This window comes from Podarcis pityusensis (genome assembly GCF_964106645.2).
Source record: "Podarcis pityusensis genome assembly, chromosome: 4".
NCBI classification, from domain to species: Eukaryota; Metazoa; Chordata; class Lepidosauria; order Squamata; family Lacertidae; genus Podarcis; species Podarcis pityusensis.
This window is the reverse complement of record NC_138027.1, coordinates 86629283-86643912: the sequence shown is the minus strand read 5'-3', so window position 1 is coordinate 86643912 and position 14630 is coordinate 86629283.

Below are 14630 nucleotides of genomic sequence, written 5' to 3'. Positions count from 1 at the left end.
TGCAATCCCATCGCTCAGGATTTCCAGCAGTGCGTGAACTGATGCCTAAGTAAGACTGGCAGATTTGGCTTTAAAGTTCATTCCTGAAGATTGGGAGGGGAGAAGGTTGGGGGCTGGGGGGGGGGGAGAGAGAGCCGTTTCCTCTATCCTCCCCTCCACCCCATAGATGTCATTACATTCTCACTCCTTGGAGAATTAGCCAATGTGGAAATACAGAGGCTAACACTTGGCCTTCCTTCAGCAATGAACACATACCACAGAGTTCACATTTGCTCAGAAATAATCTGGGCGGGGGGGGAGCAGGGTGGAGGAGGGAGAGATGAAGTGAAGCACAACTGCAGATCATCAGTCTGGCTTAACCTTGTCAAGCAGGGATGAAGCAGGAAGTTCCTTGTGACAATGACTGGCAGGTATACAAATGGATGAAGGAAACATGCTGCAAAGCAGAGAGGGTCTCAGACAGTCAGCTGGAGCACAGGAAGAAGACACAGGCAATAGCCAAGATCAGAGGAAACTGACATTGGTGGCAGACATTTCAGCAAAAAGATCTGTTCCAGATGCATTTTATTGGGGGTGGGGAACTTTTCCAGCAACGCTGTTTGCTAAGTGATTGCAGTGAAGATCGAAGGATTTCATGGGGGGGGGGTAGCTTTTTAAAGTACAAGTTACAAACGTGGAAATGATAAAATAAATTGAAGGAAGCTCAGAAAGAGGAGGGTGGAAGTCAAGGATTGAAATGTTGGAACTATTGTTAAACTATATAAAGGAAAATTATAAATAAAATTGTTATTTTAAAAAAAGTATACCGTTACAAAATTTGGGTGCCTGCCCCTCTCTCTGCCGAGCGGTGGCAAGAACCCACGGAGTCACAGGCACCCACACGAGGCCTGTGTCCCTTTGAAGATGCAGTGGAGACTGTTGTGGCTTTAAGAAATATGGTTTGTTCACCTATTTACACCTTCAGTCTGCATGGAGGGAGTCAAGATCTTATAACATGGTCATTTTAAGAGGCAGCAGCTGAAGCAGCCTGCAGCCAGCCTCCTGGAAAGGTGGATCTCAGCTCTTTTTCCTAATTCTTCTTCCCAGAAACCCTTTTCCTGCCCCCTCAAACATACACCTCATCACCTTGGTAACATCTCACTCCCCAGTGGCCCATCACCAACTTTTGTCATGTTAACAGGTTTGCTCTTTGCCCAGCCATTCTGGTTTGCATAAGCCAGCCTGGGAATTCCCTGAATTCCTTGTCCCGCACAGTTCTGCACTTTAATCCGTATCCCAGTTAATCAAAACCCTGGCATTTATTAATTTCTGGGGGGTAAAGGTAAATGACCCTTGAGCATTTAAGTCCAGTCAAAGGTGACTATGGGGTTGCAGTGCTCATCTCGCTTTTCAGGCTGAGGGAGCCGACATTTGTCCACGGACAGCTTTCCGAGTCATGTGGCCAGCATGACTAAACTGCTTCTGGTGCAACGGAACACCGTGACAAGTGCCAGAGTACACAAAAACACTCTTTACCTTCCTGCCACAGTGGTACCTATTTATCTACTTGCACTGGTGTGCTTTTGAACTGCTAGGTTGGCAGAAGCTGGAACAGAGCAACGGAAGCTCACCCCCTTTGGTGGATTCGAACCGCTGACCTTCCAATCGGCAAGCCCAAGAGGCTCAGTGGTTTAGACCACAGCATCACCCACATCCTCCCCTTAAATCTATAACATAACATAAACTTTTATTGTGCTAGCCAAAGGCCATGGTATCATCCAAAGAAGGGAAGGGGGGAGAGAGAGACAGCAGTTGCTACATGTGCAGTAAAACCATGATCAAATCCACCAAAATTCCTTATTGCACAGAATAAAAAGTAATTCTCAAATAAAATGCTCAAGTTAGATCTCTGAGTCCCCTTTTGCAACTGACTGCTAGCCCATCCAGTTCTTTCTTCCTAATCTTCCTAACTGCCAAGGCATGGAGATCCACCTTATAAGTCACAGAGTCATCAGTATCACTCAGCAGCCATTTTACGCTCTCTGCCCTGGTTAGATTTGTTTCCTTCGTGAAAAGGGGTTTTATTAATCGATTTCTTGGGTATGCATATAGTGGACATTGTATTAAGTAATGGCAAATGGTTGTTCACACAGAAAGAGTCTCTCTTCATAAGGCATTTTGTTGTATCGTCCATCAAGGTAAAAACTATGCTTATGCCATTCTTGATATCATAATCAAACAAGAATGCCACTGCAGGCACTGAACAACAGATAGACAAGCGACAAAGAGAAACAGGTTCATGTTCCTTGTACACACACTGAATTTTATCACCTGAAAAGTCCAGAGCTTCTGAATGGATGAAATATTCATCAGTCTTCTTCTTTGGTCATCACTCATAGCCAAGTAAGATTGTCTTCCATGAACACGGTTTTAACAATGAGTCCATAGGTGACTCTGGAGACCAATTCTGGATCCACACATCATTCCCCAGTGGGGACATAGGTTTCCGGGCAGGAGTTGATCATGGTGAGGGTTTGCCAAGCGTGCCTTCGTCTCAGCATGTTTCTCCCTTTCGTCCTGAGTTCAAGCGTCTTCAAAGCTTTTGGTAAAGGCTGTTCTCCAACTGGAGCACTTGCACTTGCAGGCCAGTGTTTCCTAGCTGCTAGTGTTTATACTACATTTTTAAAGATTTGCCTTGAGAGAGTCTTTTAACCTCTTTTGTTGACCACCAGCATTACGCTTTCCATTTTTAAGTTCGGAATACAGTAGTTGCTTTGGAAGATGATAATCAGGCATCTGCACATGACCAGTCCAAAGAAGTTGATGTTGAAGAATCATTGCTTCGACACTGGTGATCTTTGCTACACTGGAATTAGTTTTCCTGTCTTCCCAAGTGATGTGTAAAAATTTTCACAGACACCATTGTTAGAACCTTTTGAGGAGTTGGAGATGGTGTTTGTAAGTGGTCCATGTTTCATAAGCATACAGTAAGGTTGGTAATACAACCTTCTGAACAGATGAAAGATTCATCAGTAGAAGGTGGTTCGTTCAATAAATAACAGCTGGTTCGCACTTGCATATATATCTCTTATTTACCCAACCCCTGATAATTCTCAGTGGAATCTCCATTTTTAAAAAAAATGTAGCCGGACTTCAATATTCTAGGTGGAGGCATTGCTGGCTAGGTGAAACGCTGAACAAGAAAGTAAATTGTGTTAATTTAAGTCCCACTTTTTCTGACCTAAATTCAGTCTGGTCACTCTTGGCTCTAAGTTGGTCCGAAGTCGTGGTCCTTGTTGTATGCAAAATTGAGTGGCGGAGCTATGTGACACTGAAAAGCAGCCTTGAGGAGGCTGTGGTTTGGACCGGTGGGGCGGGGAGCAGGCATGTCGAATTTAAAATCACCCTCCCCAGGTTCCCCCCCCCATAGCAGATCCAGATGTGTTTGCTCTGAGGGGCTCTTTAAAATAAGAGTTTTGAGGGCGGGGGAAGGCAAACCGACAGGTGCTCAGGAGCACTGGAGTCAGACAAACATCTGCTGCGGATGTCAGGAACGCACAAAAGCTGCTCTGTGTTGGGTAGTGAAGCATAGGAGCAAAGGAACAGCTGGAGCAAAGGACGGAAGGAGCCCGAGAAAAACAACAAGGTATCAGATTAAAAGAAGACAAGCGAGAAAAGCTACTTTAGGGGCCTGGTAAACAGTCTCCCAATAGATAGATAAATAGATAGATAGATAGATAGATAGATAGATAGATAGATGATAAATAGACAGAAAGATAGTAGATAGATAGATAGATAGATAGATAGATAGATAGATAGATAGATAGATGATAGATATATTGGGGAAATCTAGCTCTGTGGCTGATCTGGAATTATTTCTTTGTTTATTTGGTTTATTGTAAGGCTGGACAAATCTGTTAATTTTGGTTTTGGTTTAAATTCAGTTCTCCACATTTTAGAGTGATTTGTGGCTTGCTTGCTTGCTTGCTTGCTTGCTTGCTTGCTTGCTTGCTTAAAAAACCTCGTGAAAGTTTGCCAGCATTTCAATGCCGATTTCTCCCAGCATACACATTTTTGCAAGCAATTCTCCCTAATTTCTGTATGTTACTTTCACTCATAACTGCATTTTTATGCACACCTTTGACACATGCATTTTTTATACACATTCGTCATCACAGAATTCAGAGAAGAATGAATTCCAAGGCATAATTGTATTTTGATTCTTGCCTTGGTCTGAGAAGTGAGAATTGGGTGGATTCACATTCAGATGGAAATCAGATCAAACTCCTCCTCAGCCATAACTGTAAGTCTCCCTGCGTGTCTTCAAAGAGAAAGACGGGTTGCAAATTGTAGCATAATAAGTAGGTTGGTAGAACACCTGATCAATTAATACTCTAAAGCAGTAGTTCCTAATTGGGGGTCCAGGGACCCCCAAGGGGTCTACGTAACACAGCCAGGGGTCCGTGGCACAATTCACATAACGAAAACTACTATAGAGATATCAACATTTTCAACATTTCCATGGCTTGGCTTTTGAAAAACAGGGAGTCCACAGAACTTAGCTAATTGGGAACCACTTAGCTTCCCAATGAGGAGAAGCAGAAGAGAAGTGTATTCTGGCTTCTTACATCAGCCAGGGGATTGAGAGACACTGAGAGGCTGCAGTCCTCTGCCTCTCAGGAATAAACATCAAGGCAACCGGGAAGCCGTCCTGGCTCTATCCATCAGCCAAAGAAGGAGCAGCTGCAGGGAACTTACTTTCCCCCTCCATTCCTGAAAGTATGTTCAACTCTAGTTGACTGTTGCAGAAGCCAAGCTGGAGAAAGAGGACACCCAGACCTAGGGACTGGGGAGAATTTCTACTCTGTTTGCATTGAAAGGAGAGGCTCTCAAATCCACCCTTTCTGACACAATCTGTGAACCAAAACACAGCCCTCTTTCAAAAATCGCACTCCTCCGAATTTTACAATGCTGTTCCCCAGCCTGGAAATGTACACAAGAATGCACAGCCCAGGAATAAAATGTGCATCTATTAGTGAAAATAGTGTGGTGGGGAAAAGGGTTTTATTAGAGCCATTCAATACTAATAGAACAACCTGGGATTGCTGACTCATTTCGTGTCAAGGTCCTCCTTGAGGATAAGTCTGATACTATTACACTGGCTGTAGCAGAATTCCTCTCAAAGGCAGTAAAAATAAAAAATCAGTATGTGCAGCCTCTGTTGACTAGCAAGGACGATCTTACACCTTAATACCTGTTGATATATACTATTGTTGTACTGTGTATTTTGGGTCTATGGGCAGCAATAAAGCTGTGTGTTTATTAGAGGGACATTGCTTTGCAAAAATGTGTCTTAGGGAAAATTGCCCCCAAATTATATATATTGGGGAAAAATTGCACTAAAGTGCAAGTGAATTATCAGGAGGACTTTAAAAAAAATAAAATAAAATGGCAAGTTCTGATTTGAAGAACTAAAGTTCAGATTAGAGAAATAAGAAACTGAGAGACACTGAGATTCACTCATCCGACCCCATCCATCATTCAAAAGAGCAAGAGAACACCAGCAATGGAAGACCAGCCTGATCTGAATTGCATTCTTATTAATATTTGTTGGAAATGTAAAGAGAAGGAAGGGACTTTCTACCATATGTGGTGGATGTGCAAGATAACAAAAGCATACTGGGAAATAATATATAACGAGTTAAAAAAATGTTTAAAATAACTTTTGTGGAAAAACCAGAAGCTTTTATACTAGGAATTTTAGGGGCAGAAATACCAAAGGAGCAGAAAAAAAACTATTTATGTATGTGATGACAACTGCGCAAATACTTTTTGCCCAGTGATGGAAGGAAGATAAAGTCCCTACAAGAGAAGAATGGTTGATAAAGATGATGGAATACGCCAAAATGGCGGAAATAACCGGGAAGATTAGAAACCAAAAAGATAAAAACTTTCACAAGGAATGGGGGGAAATTATAAGTTATCTTGGATAATACTGTAAACAATTTAAAACATTAGCAGGATTTGAATAGCACTTGTAATGTAACAAGAACTATGGTAAGAATAGAATTTTGGATGAAAAGTGGAGAACGTTATTAGATGCAGTTGAATAAGATTAACAATGGAACCCATGGAGGGAAGTCCAGTGATTCAAGGAATCCCATATTTTTATGATTATGATTTTTATTTAAATGTCATTGTCATTTGTAAAACTGAATAAAAATAATAAAAAAATTAACTGCATTATTACAGATGGCCAATTTTATTCCAGCCCTGAAGAACTGATCTCCTTCCTCCACCTTTTCTCTGCTCTCCCTGTTTCAGTGTATGTCTTGCTTTTTTCATTTGTGAGCCTGATGGTCTCTCTCTGCTTTATGACAGAAAGCTGCTTCAGGTGTCAATACCTGTCTGAAAAGCAGATTCAGTCAGTAAGCAAACCAATAAACCAGAGTCCTCTGAACTTGTGAGCTTCCCTGAGTTGGGCTGCATACACACCACATATTTAAAGGATTGAGCTGGTGGCGCTGTGGGTTAAACCACAGAGCCTAGGGCTTGCCAATCAGAAGGTCGGCAGTTCGAATCCCCGTGATGGGGTGAGCTCCCGTTGCTCCTGCCAACCTAGCAGTTCGAAAGCACATCAAAGTGCAAGTAGATAAATAGGTACCGCTCTGGCAAAAAGGTAAACATCGTTTCCGTGCGCTGCTCTGGTTTACCAGAAGTGGCTTAGTCATGCTGGCCACATGACCCGGAAGCTGTACGCCAGCTCCCTCGGCCAATAAAGCAAGATGAGCGCCGCAACCCCAGAGTCGTCCGCGACTGGACCTAATGGTCAGGGGTCCCTTTACCTTTACCTTTATGGTTACCAGATTTTTTTAAGTGAATCCGGGGACACATTATAATTATAATTATAATTATAATTATTATTATTATTATTATTATTATTATTATTATTTTGAAGCTGAGTAGCAACAGGGAGCCATTACTGGGGATGGTGAGGCAAAAGACCCTGGGCCCAAGCACACATGCATATTGTATAAAGGTGCAAAGCCCTTCTTTCACAAACTGTGAAACATAAATGCGCAGAGTTTTTAAAACACTGGGCAACGGCCGCCCACCTGCAACTCCCTAGCCTCCCCCAATCAGTCAAAACAAAAGGGGAAGGGGGCAGGAGATCTGTACTGTCGGACGTCCCCGGTTCCCCTTCTGCAGTGGCAGCAGCAGCGGTAGTCAGCAGCCCGGAGCCTGCCTGTTAACGCAGTTGGCTCTGTCTGGTTTCAGGAGCTGCTCACTGCCTGCTGCCATGGAGCCCCCGAGTTTGCCTCCCAGAAGTCCCCATATGATGTGTCTTCTGCGCAACACATTGTATGGGGACTTCCGGTGAGGAAAAATGGTGGGCGCCACGGCAGAGAGCAGCAAGCAGCTCCTGAAGCCAGCCAGAGCCAACTGCACTACCAGGCTGGCTCCGGGCTGCTGAGGCTGCCGCTGCCAAGTTTCCTGGGGACAGATTTGCAAATCTGGCGACATTCTGGGGACAGAATTTGTCTGAGGACAGATTTGCAAATCTGGGGACTGTCCCCGGGAACCAGGGACGTCTGGTAACCCTAGCTCACCCCCAAGAATCCCAGGAACTGTAGTTTCCCCCCTACATTTCTCAACACCCACATTTAAAGGGATTCTTTGGGGGAAGTCATGTGGTGCCTTGGGCACTGTTGTAAAGGATCCGGGAGTAAAACAAGGACAAATCTTTAAAACAACAGGGACAGAATATCACAGTAAAATATTTATAATTTTCCTCTTTTTTTGCAGAGATTTTTATTAAAGTTCTCACAATGCAATAGGGTTATATCTGGAACCAGTATCAAGAAAGAAAGAAGAAACAACAACCAAAGAAAAGAGAGGAAAGCAAAGAAAGAAAGAAAAGAGAAAAGAAAAACATTAGAAATAATAACACACACAAATCCAGTGAGAAGGTTTTCCCTTCTCTCAGCCTCACACCCTAAGAAAATCCCATTCTTGCCTGTCTTCTATCCATCACCTATTTGTATTTTCCAGCACATTCCTAACCCCATTGAATTCAATGGGGCCTACTTTGGTCAGGATTGCAGCTTTAGTGTGTGCATATGATAATAAGACAAGGTGGGGGGGGGGGGGGTTAGAGTTGGAAATTGCCCAGAGCAGCAGAAAAGTAGTCATAATCTTGGGCCAGCCCTGATCCTGACCCTGATTTCAGAGTACGCTCGCTGCTCCTTTCGCCCCTCCAAAAACAAGTCGGAGGAATGTTCACAAAGTCCAAGGAACACAGGTAAAGCTATGGGTGAAAAAAAAAGAAAGATGTTATGTGTGTGAGGGAAATAAAACTCGGGATATTGGGCGTGGTGGAATGCGTTTGGGAGCACAAAAGACCCATTGTTAATGTGGGACGAGCCTTTCCCCAGTAGGGGAGGGAGATGAGAAAGTGAGGGTTTCTAGCAGATCAGGGTAAAAGCATAAATGCTGTTAATACGACACACAGCTGGTGTATAGAAGGTTTTGGAAGTATGTATTTCTTTTTTCTTTTTTCTTTTATTTTGACAAAGTAATAATCATAAATAATAAGAATAAAAATGTGCACCCCGCCACTAAGACCATTCCATTGTCACTATCCAACCTCCCAAAATTTCAGCACCTCTTGCTATGGTTTGACCCCTTTCCGTTTTAACCAGCCTTTCTCAACCTGTGGGTCCCCAGATGTTGTTGAACTACAACTCCCATCACACCTAGCTAGCAAGGCCAGAGCTCAGGGATGATGGGAGTTGTAGTCCAACAACATCTGGGGACCCACAATTTGAGAACCGCTGGTTAAGAGTACAAATTCTACAAACATCTTCCATATCTCCTCAAAATCATTTCTCCTGTGTGTTCCCCATCTTACCTTAATGGTACATGTTAATTTATCATTAATAGCTATATCCCACACCTCTTCCATTTTATATTCTGCTTCCAGAAGGGTGTATTTGTATTGCCAACCTGAGACATGGGTGCCCAAGTGAGGTAAGGAAGCCACAAAAGTTTGTGGCACACTTAGGAAGGATCAGAAGGACTCCTCTATGGTTAGATCTTGATTCCAGACCATATAAGAGGGAGCTAGGCTCCATCTTCACCATATACCACTTTAAGCAGCCATGGTTTTCCCCAAAGAATCCTGGGAACTACAGTTGGTTTAGGAAGCTGAGAGCTGTTAGGAGACCCCTGTTCCCCTCACGGTGCTACAATGTTCGGTGGTCAGGGATGATGGGAGCTGGAGTCTAACAACCTCTGAAGGTCATCAGGTTTTCTGTCTCTACAGACATATATTCAATGAATGCACTTGGCACAGGCCTCCATGAGGTAGCCAAGCTGACAAAGAGCTACGCTAACCTTAGGAACCAAGGAAGAGCCAAACATGCAGCTCAGAGAATAAGTGGGTAGAATTTAGCACTAGGTTCATTGCAGAAATCCACACTGGGCCAATCTCCGCCATCTCGCTTAGCAGAGCCCTAAGGGTTGCATATCTCAAGTGAAGCCACCAGTCCCCTATCGAAATTTGTAGCAGTAAACAGGGGCATTACACTGAGAAGGGGTTTATGGCCCTGGCTGGATATGCGGGGAGAAATCTGATGAGGTTCACATTTAAAGGCGAATCTACCAAAATGGCGCTTTGCAAAATGCTATGCAAACCAAAATGCAGTCAAACTTCAGAACTGACACTTCTCCAAATTTTGCAGTTTCTGGCCAAGTAATGTGTATGATCATGCCGATGCTAAGTGTGCATAAAATGCAAATATTTGTAGAAATAAAATACAACAAATGCATTGCATTAGAGAAGGTGGGTTGGCAAAAATGTGGAGAAATCCACATTAAACCCCGATGAATTTCCGTGAGGGCTTTGCAAAGAAAATCTCAGACTGGTGTTGAAATGTGGAGGTGTGGTTTAAGGGGGAGGAAAAACAAGAAAAGGAAGGAACCCCAAACTGAAAAAAATTGGTCCACACTGCTATGGCGGAGAGGAGGTCAATATTTTCCCCTTCTGCCATTTACCTGCTCTATAAACATCCCAAACTGCAGGAGGCAGTGGAAGACAGGAGTGCCTGGCGTGCTCTGGTCCATGGGGTCACGAAGAGTCGGATACGACTAAACGACTAAACAACAACAACAACATAAACATCCTCTTTACTTGCTCACCTGCTCTTTGTCTTCTTAGAAAGCATCCAGGTACCCAGTCACAGCTCTCCAATGTCTCTCATTTTTTATCCATGGGTCTGCATATTAGCACATGCCTCTGAATCTTTAGCAGCATGCGGGGATTTTCTGACAGGTGCTCAAAAGCTCCTTCGTGGACAGATCAGTGTGGAAAGCGAGCCGTGAAGTTGGAAAGATGGAAAGCCATTGACCGTGTGATATAAATGCATTTAGTATTTAGCACTAGCAGCAATGTCTCATGATACAAATATGAGCCAAGCTCCACTTTCTGGGTCTACGTATATTCAAACAGCAGCATACGATGGTGAGAATGACTGCATGTTCAGAATCACTGCATCGCTTGCCATTCTTCCTTCTATCGACACCAAGCTATCCCCGAAGACAATAAGATATTGTTCCTAGTACATGCAAAAGGGTTTTGTTCTGGCAGGTAGAGGCTTCCATCCAGCCAGCTTAAAATAGTAGCTTAAAGAGAGGCTTGACTTGTTGAAACCGGGCTGTCAGAGCACTTGATAACAGCAATGATTCACTACTGGCTCGAGCTGTTTTGTGGAAGTATTGCAAACAGAAACCAGACATTGAGTGAAAAAGAGACTATTGCAGGGTTGGGGGGGGGGGGAGATGTTCTAACAAGGAAGAATGCCCAAGGTAACAATGGCGTTTCAAAACAAATAGCTGCAGATCTTGACGTTACAAAGTGTCCCAACTGCGTGTTTGGAAATCCTCTGCTTCCAAACGTTTTCTCAAGACTGAATCAAATTAAACTCAGCTCCCAACTAGGAAAAGCAAACGGTGTGCATTCTACAATTTTGCACTAACGAAAGGGGGAATGTTGCACTGAATTCAACTGCCGTAGAATCATAGAATTGTAAAGTTGGAAGGGACTCCAAGGGTCATCAAGTTCAACTTCCTGCAATGCAGGAATCTCAGCCAAAGCATCCATGACAGTTAGCCCTCCAAACTCTGCTTAAAAACCTCCAAGAAAGGAGAGCTCATAACCTTCTGAGGGAGACAGTTCCACTGTCGAACAGCTCTTACTGTCAGAAAGTTTTTCCTAATGTTTAGTCGGAATCTCCTTTCTTGTAACTTGAAGCCATTGGTTTGAATCCTCCCATCCAGAGCAGGAGAAAACAAGCTTGTTCCCTCTTCCATGTGATGGAGATATTTGAGGATGGCCATCATATCTCCTCTCAGTCTCTTCTTCTCCAGGCAAAACATAAATCTCATTTCTTTAAAAAGTTCCTAGTTCTTACTGATATGATAGACTTGGGAAATTGACTTGAAATTCCACCGCAAAAATAAATGATGTGCGGCCCTGCTGTACCCCTGTTTATTTGGAAGTCAATCCTATTGCTCAAAATGCATCTCACTTCTGATTAAGGCTGCCGTCTTATGCGTACTTACTTGGGATTATTGAACTCAGTAGGAATCACATCTGAAGAAATAAGCATAGGATTGGGTTGTAAGTGCATGTAACTGCAACTTTAAAATAGCCTCCAGTGGCGGGGGCCCCAGGATGTTCCTTGCTCTTCTTCATACTGAGCAAAAGCCGGAAAAAAATGTTTTAAAAGTATATAAAAATGATGCGAAGTAAGCATAGCTGTCAACTTACAGATTTGAAAATAAGGGATCAGCAGCCTCGAAAATAAGGGATCAGCAGCCAAAATAAGGGATTTTAGTCAACCAGCAGCCAAACAAAGCCTCAAGTGGTTGTTCCCACAGCGCAGCAACCCGGCAAAGGGGGTGCAGCAAGGAAAACCACCATCACCTCTCCACTGGGAAGCGCTGAGCAAAGGCGACTCCCCAGGCAACGCGGCCGATTTGATCGGCACAAGGTATGCAAGCTCCACCCCCCCCCAGTCGTTCTTAGACTCCTTATTGGGTGAGCAACACAGCCAAGTAACACAGTTGGAGCCTCCCTCCTCCCTGGCCAGCAGGGAGGGAGGGAGAGGAGCTGCTTCCTTTGAAACCCGGGAAATTTAAGGGACATCATCAATAAGGGACAGCAGAGGGACATGGTGCTGGGATAAGGGACTGTCCCACCAAATAAGGGATGCTTGACAGCTATGGAAGTAAGCCAAAGGTATGTTGGTCACAGAATTCACCTTTTCTTAATAATTACATCTTTATTTAGGCTCAGCGTGCAAGAATCCTGCATATAGCATGTATGTGGGAGTCTTTTTGGATACTAGTTGCACTGGGAGGAATGCAAAAAAATTTTTTTTGACAAAAATGGATAAATTCCTCACGGTGCAAATAGCAGCTTCAATGAATGTTTTTCATCAAGACACCAGAAGGCAGGAAAGGGTTAAAGTCCCCCCTCCCTGCATGCTGTGATCCCATTAATCCTTCTCCTCTTCATTTGCATTTTCTAAATAAAAAAACCCTATGCATTTAACCCACCAGTTTGGGTCCCAGTGTAACAGATGCAAGAGACCACATATCAGAAGTGCTGTTGTCTGAAAACTTGTGCATTTCCTTCCCCATTCTGCCAGCTGACCTCCTTCTTGACCCGCAAAAGCTTTGCCATTCCTTTCTCCCCTGCCAAGTTATGTGGTGGTTTCGCGATGCGCACAAATAAATGATCAAACTCCCCGGGACATCCGCTCCAACACGTTTGAAGTCAAAGCTTCAGGCGATGCAGACCTTGGCAAGATCAAGACGTTGGTATTTGAGGGAAGAACATTGTTTTTAATCCAGAGTTCACCAGTCACCTGCCAGGGTCACCTGAGAACTGCCGAAGGATTGTACGTGCGAGGCTGCTCGGAAATTGCCGTTTCAAATATCTAAAGTCTGCAACGCACACCTGAGTTTTGGTTTCTGAACGTGCAGGTGGCAAGAGACACATGTCATGCGGCTCTCTGTTCAGAAACACGTATTTATACAGCGATTTCCTTAAGAGCTCTAGGATCATCTCAGAAATCCTTCCAGCAACCTGCACTGTGGGCCAATATTGCTATCAGCATGTTGCAGACCCAGGGGACTGAGGTTGAGAGAAACAGTGGTGGGTTGGGGTTACTTGGGATATACCTGTCTTGAACCACCTAGCCAAGTATCCACGATACATCTAAAACAAGCAGGACAAACATTTCACATGATGTGAATAAATGCAAGCATACAGTGTGCAAGTTTATTCTCTTATAAACTGTGTGTGCAACTTGTGAAGCAAAGTCATGACACAGACTGCCTATGCAAAGAGGTATTCAAAAGTTAAACAAATGAAGGGATGACAAACACTCTCCTTGGCTGTAAGGTAGGGTTGCCGTATTTCAAAAAGTAAAAAACAGGGACAATGAAATTCCAGGACAAACCTAAATTTCCTGCATCCAACTTCAGAGAGTTCCAATATGTCATAAGGGACAATGTGTTAAATAAAGGGTAAGATGCAAGCACATATAAAACGCTCCAAGAACACAGAGCCAGCTGTTCTCAAACTGATCCCATTTGCTGACAGGGATCAACAATGGTTGGGCAATCACACATACAAATTATTTGGATGTCAAGGAGCTAATTAACTATAGAACTTTTAGAAGACATCTGAAGGCAGCCGTGTATAGGGAAGTTTTTAATGTCTGGTGTTTTCATATGCTTATATATTTGTTGGAAGCAGCCCAGAGTGTCAGGGGCAATCTAGTCAGATGAAAGGGTACAAATATTATTATCATCATCATCATCTTCCCCTGCCCCTCAGTGCCCGATGACATATTGCATTCCAAAAAGCACATACAGTGGTACCTCGGGTTACATACGCTTCACGTTACAGACGCTTCAGGTTACAGACTCCGCTAACTCAGAAATAGTACCTCGGGTTAAGAACTTTGCTTCAGAACAGAAATCATGCTCCGGTGGTGCGGCGGCAGCGGGAGGCCCCATTAGCTAAAGTGGTGCTTCAGGTTAAGAACAGTTTCAGGTTGAGAACGGACCTCCGAAACAAATTAAGTACTTAACCCCGAGGTACCACTGTACATGAAAAGGTAAAGTTACACAGGAATATAATATTCCTATTTGCCTCACGGAGCTACAATTCTCAGAGAGGTTAACAGTCAATCCCTGTTCCTAAGGAATTTTGGGAACTGTACCTCTGTGAGGGAAATAGAGGGCTCCTGACAATTCTCAGAGGTCTTCACAAACTATACTTCTCAGGACTCTTTAGGAGAAACCAGGGCTTATTTTTTCAGCTAGAACTCACCAGAAAGTTCCGACACCTCTCAGGTGGATATCGTTTCTGTTATAAAAGAACAAGGTTGATGTTCATGGTGAGCTCTGGCACCTCATATTCTGGGAGAAACCGCTGGTGTTTAAAACAGTATGATACTGCTTCAAATGGAGCCTGAGGGGGATTGTCCTCGCAGCTTTTTTTCTTCTTGGGGGTTGTAAATGTAATTTCTAGTCCACACTTTCAAAAATGAGCCACGAATGATCAAGATGCTAAA